Raw genomic sequence first — 12,161 nt, 5'->3', positions numbered from 1 at the left:
AACAGACACAATGTTGTAATCGTGACAACTCGGCCGATTCCGTACCTCATCTAACGAAGGAGAGAAGCGGAGCCACCCGATGATTGCCGATTGATAATGTTGCTCATTTCCCAAATTCCACCTTTTGTAATTTGTTCCTACTTCCTATCCATTTCCCCCAGATCCTACGTTTTTGCCAAATGTATCAAACATGATCCCGACTTTTTACACTTTATATCCAGCACCCCCTCCCTTCCCCTCCCCAACCCCCAATACTGAATATCCCACATACCAAAAAGCGTGTCACAAGCCACATTTGTAACTCATGTAGGAAGTCAAATTAATCTGAATCTACTCTTCATTTGAAAATTCCTTAACTCATTTCTAGAGTTGTAATATTGTATCGGCAACTCAAACCACTTAATTTGAATTTACTATTTATTGTCCCTTATGATATTTATGACAACAATTAATTTAAGCTACCCAAATACTATTTTTCTGACGTCTGTTATATTAATTTAATAAGAGCATGAATGATTTTAATTTCAATTCAATAGAGAATTTTATCTGATAATAAATTGCTTCCTGGAAAAAAGCTAATAGAACTATTGACTATTGCGCAGTCTTCTGCACAACTATATTCAGATTATGCAATGTCTGCCATCGATTTGGTTCCCGTTGGGAATTTGATTTAATTTGTAGTAAAACTGCAAAAAAAAAGTGAGAAGGCGTTATTTGTAGCAATATCGACCCTTGGCAAATAACTGCAATGAAACGTCGTATTTGTTGACGATGCAAAGTGCAATATCCCATACATATCAGAAAATTGGACCAAAAATCCATAATAAAATCATTTCAAATTACAATTATCATACCCAATATTTAATTTGACCATATTCCTATAATAACACTTTATATATCAAATATATTTTTTCCAGTAATCAGAATCGATAATAATGCATTATGAGCTTCCAAACCTTTTACTAATGTATGATTATTGATAAATATAGCTTTTAGAATAGTCGTTAGCGCTATGCCACATGTCAAACGGTCGTTCCATGCAAGTTCAGACAGCAACACAGATAATGGTTTACTAAACAAACATTATCGAATGCACTCTTAAATGCATTTCAAACGGTCGCTCCAAGTTCCGACAAACGCCGAGACAAAGGTCTACCAAATATACTCTAAAATGTTTCTGGTTTATAAATCCATGAACACTTATCAACGTTAAAGCTGTTTACACATATAGCTTCGATGGTCAAATTTAACGCCGTAAATGGAATTTCATCCTGTTCAAATAAATCAACGTAATATGTTTATATGCAATTTCCAGTAAGTTTATGAAAAGTAAATATGACTTAATTCGTTCACTATTATCAATATTTACTTAAGATTAAATCACAATTTGTTCATTATATAGATATACTCCAAATATTATATTATACTGATACTGACCACTCTTCGTTTTCAATCCGGGCAATAATGTAATATTTATTTGTCACTTGACAACTTCGTTAGAAACTGGAAATTCCAGGATTTTTTTGAAGTCATACGAATCGATACAAATATCTATAAAAAAAGAATTGAAAAGCAGAGGTCAAAAGGGAAAGATGAACGAAGCAACATTAATAAATAATACACAAGTTCGTTGGTGTGAAAAATAAAAAAGGGGCGTATGACCACAACTTTTCATTCTCTGTTTAGGCTGATGGTACATTGCTTCAAATAGACACCTGTGTGAGGTCAAGACCTTTTGTAAAAGGTGTTTGATTATGGAATATAGATTACCATGCATTCAACTGCTTAGTAATTACAACTGTAGAGACTTCGGTGTTATATAGGAATGATAGTCAGTGGCTTAGCTTTCATTACCAAATTTTTGATGAAATGAAACAAATTTTTGATGAAATGAAAATTAAGATCAGAGGTAAAAAGTACAACGTGTATTCATTACATTAAAGTAAAGATGTTTCCAAATTGTAATATTGATTCTGCTATCCTTTACACACGTATTTCTCATTATTTACAAAAGCTACTTAGTCTTGAAACTTTGTTTTATCAAAAAGTATATAGGTAGATTTAAATAATGTGGGTTTGGTGTCCGGTCAAATGATACCTTGCACAAGTATTTCTCATTATTTAAAAAAGCTACAAATTAGATTTGAAACTTTGTTTCATCAAAAAGTACATAGGTAGATTTAATTTATGTGGGTTTGGTGTCAGGACAAATGATACCTTGTAAAATAACTCAGTTTGAAACAAGAGAGCGGAGTGATACGTTGGGTGGACGCGATTGTAGACAGACACAGGGCATTCATATGGGAACTAACTGTGCCTCTCTTTCGTCTTTTTTTATATTCATATGAGGCGATCCTATCATTTTGTATCATGGAAAACATCAATAAACGTGAAAAGTTTCGGAATTGTATCATGGAAAACATCAATAAACGTGAAAAGTTTCGGAATTGTATCATGGAAAACATCAATAAACGTCAAAAGTTTCGGGAACATGTTTTGAATTTTAAAATCACCTTTTTTGTATAAAAGCGCTAAAAAGGTAGCCATGATTATCTATATTTTTATACGGGCCTGTCTTCATTTAAAAACCAAGAAATGACGTCTTATCCAGCTGTTTACAGCAGATTTCAGTGAGTATGTAGCTAATGGTAATATCTTTGGTTAGCTTAGTTGTTAGCTGAACCGTGAAGTCATTGTAATGTAAGGTATACTACCCTTTTTTAAAGTATCTTAGTCCTACAGAGATATATGGTTATCTGTTGGGCTAGTCTACTATTAAAGGAGGGGAGTTTACCTAACCTAACAATGACTTCACGGTTCAGCTAACAAGCAAGCTAACCAAAGATATTACCGTTAGCTACATACTGAAAGAAAACGTTGAACAATTCAAATTAAAACAAATCGAAAACAAACTGACAAAGCCACAAACGAAAAATAACCAAGAGACAAACAACAGTTAACCAAACACAACATAGAAAACTAACATGAAAGAACGGTTTATTATCAGGTGCTACGGAATGGCTAGCAGATCCTGCTCATCATGTGGCACCAATAAATAATACAAACATCCTGAAGAATATTAGTCGCGAATTATGTCACTGGGTACTTGAATTGTTTGTGTTACGCCCTCGAACCTTTTTTTTCACAATGAAAATAGTACACCTGTTTCTATGGCATTCGGCAATCCTCGGTAGATTCCGTTACTCTTCTTCTATAGATGAGGGTACGGAATCGGCCGAGTTGAGACGAATGGTTTCTGAGTGTCTAAGCGTTTTGAAACTGTGAACTTGTTCCGGGTGCTTTGAGTTCAATCAAGGTGTGTAAGTTGAATCGCATAAGGTTGAACAAACATATATTTATCATATGAACAAATACTCGACTTCAAGAGAAAGAAAGAAAAACAGTCAATAGCAAATAAATGTCTGTGCCAACTTTGCTGACGTAGATGTTTTCGGTTAAAAACTGGTGTCAGTTATGAACTGGTGCCCTGCCATTGTGTTACTGCCGTCTGGAGTTTCTTCACTTACAAATGTTTCGAAAACAAACTAAGTACAAAGTCAGCATATGGTATATGTGTTACTTGTACACTGACGTAATCACATCAATGATTTTTAGTTCACACGTACTATAATTATATTACTAAAACGTATATTATAATCAATTTATTATCAATGGCTATAAATGGATAAATAGATTGTTAAAATCTAATTCAGCGCTCCCATTGATCGGATTTATGGAAAGTAAATATTTGTCGGCACAGATAAAACATTTGTGGTTCGGTGTAAAACGTCATGTGTTTTAGACATTTAATCGTGATCTGGCCATATCTATGATACATGTTGACATAACCTCATATAACTCAACTAAGCCATGAATATGGCTATTTTTGTGAGATCAAAGTTCTATTGACCGTATTGTCACATTTCTTAAACCACCCACACAAAGTATTTATAAGGTAATAAAAAAATACAGTAAATATTTTTCAGATTTTTATAATTTAAACAAAAATATTGGCATTGATTACTATATAATTCTTTAAAAAGTATAACTGTGAATATGAAATAAACCTTTCTTTTCGTGTAGCCCACATCCGTTTTTTCTCTCTAAAGTAAAACTGTCACATCTAGAACATTCATACACTGGAATCCAGGCTCACTGCTCGACGAATTACATTCATTTCAAGTTTAAACGTTCGTATGTTTTTACAGTGTCTATGCTTTTCTCAATTTCTTAAGAAAACTCTTTTTGCGACTTGACCAATAACCGGAGAACAAAACAGAATTACAGGATACCATCATAGTACCCTTTGTATCAACATCTTTATTTAGTCGTCAGTAGGCGTGAATAAATATCTATATAACAACACCTATGTAACTAAAATAGTTGTTGTCCAGGTCATGTGCATCCTAAGGCAATATTGGACAGACAGGTAGCAAATATATTGACACGTCTTAGCCACAAATATGTATATATATATATAGACATATCTCGATTGTATTGATAAATACAAATATGTTATATAATCATATTTCAATCTTTTTTATAATATGATATCAAAGAAATTTTCTATATTTGATTGTTGAAATGAAGTTTATTTTTTTTTCTCGGTTTCACATGGAGGAAATTCCAAAGTTGTCGATGAAAGATATACTTACATGTTGATACTGACCTGATTTATAACATGCTTTTCTTAAATTAATTTATGAATTATTTAAGAACTAAGGTTTCAACTTCCCAATGCAAAGTTGACATTAGAGTTTTTTATGGTATATTTTGTTTATAAAGCTCGTCACATTTCCATGTATTTACAATATATACACCTTAGACTTTTACAATTTTTCGGTTTTACTGGTCCTTATGAATGGAAAATCAAGAAAAGCACTTATGACGAACCCAATTTTAAGTGTTGTTTTCATTTGATAGTAAGTATGTTGTTTAAATATAAACCGAGTGTTTATTTTCATGCCATAATACTGTCATTTCATCTTCGCTAGCGAAGGGTTACGATCCACTCCCGCTCTGAAGCGAAGATGCTGTCATATAGACCAATCTCATTTTTAGCAAAGCCTGTTCTCAAGAAAATTTCTAAAGTAAGTTTGCATACCATTATCCATGCATGGAATTTGCACTGTGTCTAAAAAAATAAAAGCGAGAGTGCATATATACAATATATGTACATTGTTAGAAATAATCAAATTTACTTGTGAGTGCTTTAGAAACAGATTAAGAAGCAAGGCTCGCCTAGCTTTTCTCCTGTTTCGAAGCCAGTTCTCTGTTATGTTACTTTAAAATATAGTACTTCTTTTGTGATACCTTGTGATATAGGGATACTGTTCTCGTGTGTGTTTAAGACTGTTGCTTTTCTAACTTTTTTTTTCAAATTCCATTTTGCTATAGATAAGCATGAAAATAAATACGTAGACTCTGTCTGTTTGTCTGTCTGTCTGTTTGTTTGTCTGGTAATGCTATAGATAAGCATGAAAATAAATACGTAGACTCTGTCTGTCTGTCTGGGAATGACACTCTCGTATTGTGAATGACACTCTCGTATTGTGAATGACACTCTCGTATTGTGAATGACACTCTCGTATTGTGAATGACACTCTCGTCTTGTGAATGACACTCTCGTATTGTGAATGAAACTCTCGTATTGTGCATGACACTCTCGTATTGTGAATGACACTCTCGTATTGTGAATGACACTCTCGTATTGTGAATGACACTCTCGTATTGTGAATGACACTCTCGTATTGTGCATGACACTCTCGTATTGTGAATGACACTCTCGTATTGTGAATGACACTCTCGTATTGTGCATGACACTCTCGTATTGTGAATGACACTCTCGTATTGTGAATGAAACTCTCGTGGCATCAGAATAAGGAAAAGAATCATAAACCAGAAGTTGAAGAAAACCATATAACATGGATAACATCTGCTATGTCGTTTTAGTTAAACATTTTTCTGTTGACTTCAGAGCATACTGTTGCAAAACATGTAAACATGATGTTACCCGTGCGAATTTGTGTTTCCGAGTTGTGATGAGAGCCTAGTAACTGTATTTATTTCTTTCTTATATGGTACCATTGTCCTTATATAGTCATTGGATGCCATCTTGCTGACTAGATGACATGCTTTTCCTATGCAATCGTTATTGTGAATTTTGTAACATGATTTGTTTGTTGATATGATGTTAAATTCTTATACTCTCTTTAAAGTTATTAAAGACTGAAATTCTCGTGTTTGATAACATGCAGGAGACATTTATTTTCAGTATCAAGGAAAAACAAGGAAATCAAGTTGACTTTGTTTTCATAAATTTATAGATTGTCTCTTAAATGTTGTTAGCTATAACAATGATGTTTTCATCGGGTCTTGGTGTTCTTAAGTTGTCAGTAGAAACTCATCTTTCATGTTTTTCTTGTAGTCAACAGATCCGATTTCTAAAATTCGAGACGACGCTGACTACATGTGCACTGCTCTACAGAGTACATTACACTGCAAATTGGTTATGTAATTCGAACAAAACATTGCTCATTCTGACGAATCAATTATTCCATAACTTTGTGATCAAGTGGAGTTCTTGGTAACATATAGAAGAGTATACAACGCGTCGGAAAATACCATTGCACAATTATTATCTGAATAAACATCAACATTACTACCATATACTCTTTCAAATTTGTAATGAATTGACATTTAATTCGAGTCACGTGGTCAATAGAAATAAAAAGGTTTTGTGAACGATTTTAAATTAGATTGTGTAAACGGAGAACTAATTACGGGCGACAGAAACTACTGAAAGTACAAGTACATGTGCTACTTATCATTCGGATTATGGACTTTCATTTGTATTTTTAAACGTGGTCTGATGTAAATAGATCATAAAAGAAGAAATATTTGTCTTTTCTAACGATTGATTTATTGCTCATCTCTAACACCACTAAAGTTGCGGGCCAAGATTTATCAGTGGAGTGTGGCACCGTTTAAGTTCACAATTCATCTAATTATGTACACAGCACCGCTATTTTGCATAACAGAAATTGATCTACAGAGAAAACCGCCGACCTTCGACAAAAAATTTCTTTCCTCCAGCGGGATCTCTCATATTATTTAAAATTTGTACTTTAAAAACAACCCTGTCTTTTGATCCTCCTTTATTGATACTTGTCACATAATATTATCTTTGTCTATTGTTCATCGCATTCCAAATTATTATGAAAATGTTTCGGGTTATTAGACGAACAATTGGAAAATATTCGAAAAATGACAAAAATGCGGCTGTACTGAAAAAGGTTTTTTAAACCATTTATCTTAATGTATGTTTTTAAATTATATGTAATAAAACATTTGCTTACAAAAGCATTTCGTGTGTTTTTACACTAATATAAATTATATAATCCTTATGTAAACAACTAAACGCAAATATACTGCTTGGCTAGTTTGTACTGGATTCAAACATGTACTGATATAACCGGCGGTCAATAAGATCAAATATAGTCTGACCGCGGTCAGTGGGTCATTCGAGTAGGAATATATGCATGTTATAAATGGTTGACCACGGACTTCCATTTTCACATGAAATTAATCAATTGATTTAATTCTATGCGATGTATGTGATATTAAAAGCTGTGAAAAAGAAATTAAAATGTCAATTCATTCTTACGTCAAATGCTCTCATAGTGAGAAACTCGATCGATATATCTAACAAGACACTTGTTGTAACTCCATTAGTCGAAAACGAGGTCAATGGCGTGGGCGTAATGATGCAGAAACTACAAGCAGCAGGAAATGAATAAAAACTTGAACAGATGTTTTCAAACAACCTGTTCTATCATTATATTTGAACTTATTCCAATTTTAGTTTTTCCGTACTCTTTTATATTATCTTGTTAGAAATGAATAAGAGGATGTGCATTTCGATTAAAGTGATTTTAACTAAATGGCAAAACTTCTATACTCTTCGGTAAATTGAAAATATAATTCTTTTGGATTTAAAACGCAAAAATTTAGACACATTTTTAAATGTACAGAAAATAAAAAAAAATAAAAAGCCTTTTGTTGTATTCACACTTTTCTTTTTCTTTTTTTGGAGGGGGGGGGGGGGGGTCGGGGAGGCCGGGTAGGTAAGGGGTTGGGGATTTAAGGGGTTGGGGATTTAAACGTAGAAGGAAAAAATGGCATTTTGCACATAGTTAAAGATCTTGGGTCCTACTAAAATGCGCCCGGGAGCGCCCGGGTGAAGAAAAAGCGCCCGGGGGAAATAAAAAGCGCCCGGAGAAGAAAATATAGCGCCCGGGGAACAGAAAAAGCGCCCGGGGAAAATATTTAGATATTTTATTGGCATGAGACAACTTTGTTAAGTTATGGACATTGATTTTTTTTTAAATTTTAGACAAGTAATTTGCAAATTCAGATAATAGACATTTGTTATAAAGCACAAAAACAGTATGAATATTTTAATTTTAACAATACTATATGAATACTATTTCGAAAGACTGATAATAAAATTAATGGATCACAGTTTATGCGGCAGATTTATAACATGTAAGACATCAAAAGACATGTTTAAACATGCAGTTTCGAAAATAATAGACCTCAAGCACCGATTATTTTTAATAACCGGCAATCATGATTCTTCTATATACTCTTATTTACATTTACTTACTTACTTATATACAATTTTGAAATTTAAAATGTAAAAGTACAACAACACTTTAGATGTAGCATCGTACATATCCCCATTTTTATTACTTAGGACAAAACAAGCAATGATTAGTTATTTTTTAAGGAAAAAAAATATTGTTATGAAATACTGTTATTTTCTTCTCCCGGGCGCTTTTTCTGTCCCCCGGGCGCTATATTTTCTTCTCCGGGCGCTTTTTCTTTTCCCCGGGCGCTTTTTCTTCACCCGGGCGCTCCCGGGCGCATTTTAGTAGGACCGAAGATCTTTGTAAAATAGGTTTGAACGTATCTAGGCCTATAGACTCCGATTTTTTTCACATCAAATAACAAATTACGTCATCAAAACATGCAATCCCCCTTTTTATCTCATCTTGCCCTATGGACCAGGTGAACTTTCCTCATCACTTGGCGTCCGTCATCCGTTAAACTTTACAAAAATATTCTTCTTAAAAACTACTGCGCTAAAATTAACCAAAACTTGGTGTATCTAGTTGTTGAGCCTGCGACTTTTGTCGCAGAAAGCTCGACATAGTGATTGTGATCCGGCGGTGGCGGCGGCGTTAGCTATCTTCTTAAAAAGCATTATATGTAATAAGGTGGAAGACCTGGATGCCTCATACTTTGTATATAGATGCCTCATGTTACAAAGTTTCCGTCAGTCACACGTCCAATGTCCTTGACCTCATTTTCATGGTTCAATGACTACTTGAAAAAAAGTTAAGATTTTTTGTAATGTTAAATTCTCTCTTATTATAAGTAATAGGATTACTATATTTGGTATGTGCATACCTTGCAATGTGCTCACGCCCGTCAAACAGTTTTCACTTGACCTCGACCTCATTTCATGGATCAGTGAACAAGGTTAAGTTTTGGTGGTCAAGTCAATATATCAGTTACTATAAGCAATATGTCTAGTATATTCAGTGTATGGAAGGCCTATCAGGTGTAAGATGTCCAACTGGTAGGTGTCATCGGACCTTGACCTCATTTTCATGCTTCAGTGGTTATAGTTTAGTTTGTTGTGTTTTGGTCTTTTTTTCTTATACTGTATGCAATAGATCTACTACATTTGGTGTATGGCATGATTGTAAGTTGTACATGTCTAGTTGGCAGGTGTCATCTGACCTTGACCTCATTTTCATAGTTCAGTGGTCAAAGTTAACATTTTGAGTTTTGGTCTTTTTTTCTAATACTATATGCAATAGGTAAACAATATTTGGTGTATGAAATTGTTTTATGATATTTATGTCAGTCGCGTAGGTTTCATTGGAACTTGACCTAATTTTCACGGTTCATTGCTCCGTGTTAAATTTTTGTGTTTTTGTCTGTTTTTCTTATACTGTATGCAATATATCTACTATATTTGGTGTATGGTTTATTGTAAGGTGTATATGTCTAGCTGGCAGGTGTTATCTGACCTTGACCTCATTTTCATGGTTTAGTGGTCAAAGTTAAAATTTTGAGTTTTTTTTTCTTTTTTTCTTAAACTATAAGCAATAGGTCAACTACATTAGCTGTACATGCCTGCCTGGCATGGTTCATCTGACCTCGACCTCATTTTCATGGTTCATTGGTCAATGTTTAGTTTTCTTGGTTTATGTTAAGTTTTGTGACAGTTGTGATAAAGCTTTATATCAATGATTAGTAAAGAAGGCGAGTCATTTCAGCGTGTGCACTCTTGTTTTATAAATGTGTCCGATGACCTGTCCAACCAACCAAGATGGCTGCAATGCCTAAAAATAAAACATACGGGTAAAATGTAGATTTCAACTTATATCTCCGAGACCAAAGCATAAGGAGCAAATTTCACATGGAGTCAAATTGTAGTTCAGATCAAGATCTATCTGCCCTGAAATTTACAGACAAATCGGACATTATTTGTTTGGTTGCTGCCCCTGAATTGGTAATTTTAAGGAAATTTTGCATTTTTTTGTTATTATCTTGAATATTATTATTATAGATAATTAGCATTAATTTTCAGCAAAAGTAAGATATTAACATAAGTCAACATGACCAAAATGGTCAATTGACCCCCTTAAGAAGTTATTGTCCTTTAGAGTAAATTTTTTTTAACAAGTTTTTGTATTTTTTTTATGTCTTTTACAAAAGTTTTTTCCTCTTGAAACAACTGATACAAATTTAACCAAACATGACCACAATCATTATAAGGGTATCTTGTTTTAAAAAAAATGTCCGATGACCCTGCCAACCAACATGAACGACATGTTTAAAAAAAAAAAGAACATGGAATAAAATGCAGTTTTTTTGCTGTATGTATCTCTGTAGCTCAAAAGTTTTAATAGTTACATTACTTCATGTATCAACTGTAAACAAAAATGTCAGGTGAGCAACACATGCTCCCTGGAGCCTCTAGTTATTTATTTGAAAACTTGTGAGAATTACACCCGTTAATACACATCTCTTTCATGGAGATTAGTATGAAAAATCGATTTTCTAAAAATTGAAGATCCATTGAAAAAGTTTAAATTTCCCATTCATAATACCACTTGATACGACCCAGTAACTTTCTTTCATACCAATGAGGCCATAGTTCCGTTATCTTACTCGTCTTATAAACTAAGTAAACATAACATTCAACTCTCAGGTGATTTTAAAGCGTCAAAGATTTTTAAACTTCACTTTTAAAATTGATTTGAGACGATTTACTCCTTTAGCAAAACGCAAAAAGGATTATTTAATGTGTGTTAACACCGATGCCAATCCCGTTCCTGGTTTGAAAATGCCATAAAAGTATTAGGTTCCCAAAACGCGTTGGAGTTAATAAAATTTGTGTCTCAAAGGGAAGCTGAATCGTGACCGAAAAACATATTTCAAACGTCTGAAATGTCATTATCATTAATAACTTATCAAATGGGGAAAATCGTTTATGAAAATGGGTTTTCAGCACACTTGCTTAAAACCGACAATAATTTCTTCTCAAATAATTAATATTACCATATATACAGTTACGTTTTTCCGACGTAGTAAACTAGGGAAAATAAAAAGCCAGATTAAAATATTAGAGAAAATCAATGATAATAGACAAAAAGAATATTGTTGTTCCACTGATCGAGATATAAAAAAAGGGGGATGGGGCTTATCTAAATAGTAGCATAAAATTGCAGGAAGATTTATCGCGGCCAAAACGTTATATTTTGACCTGACAAGGCTAGCAGGATCATGCATGTGCATTACTGTGCACAACTATATCTTGCATTTTGTGGGGCAACATCCAGTTCCATCCTATCGTTAAAAACTTTTTTTCACTTCTTACTGTAGGTCATCATATTTATTATTGAAATCCTGGCGTACCCCTCAAGAGAGCCAAGTGGTTGTCCACTTATTATTTTCCGCTAGGCTGATTCGTTCCTCACCACTTCAAATTGTTACTATGATATTATTTTCATATTCTACATAAAAATATATAGTCAACACATAAATAGAAGCACAACTTCCATTTTAAATTCATCTTTTCC

This window comes from Mytilus trossulus, chromosome 14 (genome assembly GCF_036588685.1).
Source record: "Mytilus trossulus isolate FHL-02 chromosome 14, PNRI_Mtr1.1.1.hap1, whole genome shotgun sequence".
Lineage (NCBI taxonomy): Eukaryota > Metazoa > Mollusca > Bivalvia > Mytilida > Mytilidae > Mytilus > Mytilus trossulus.
This window is presented reverse-complemented; position numbering follows the sequence as displayed.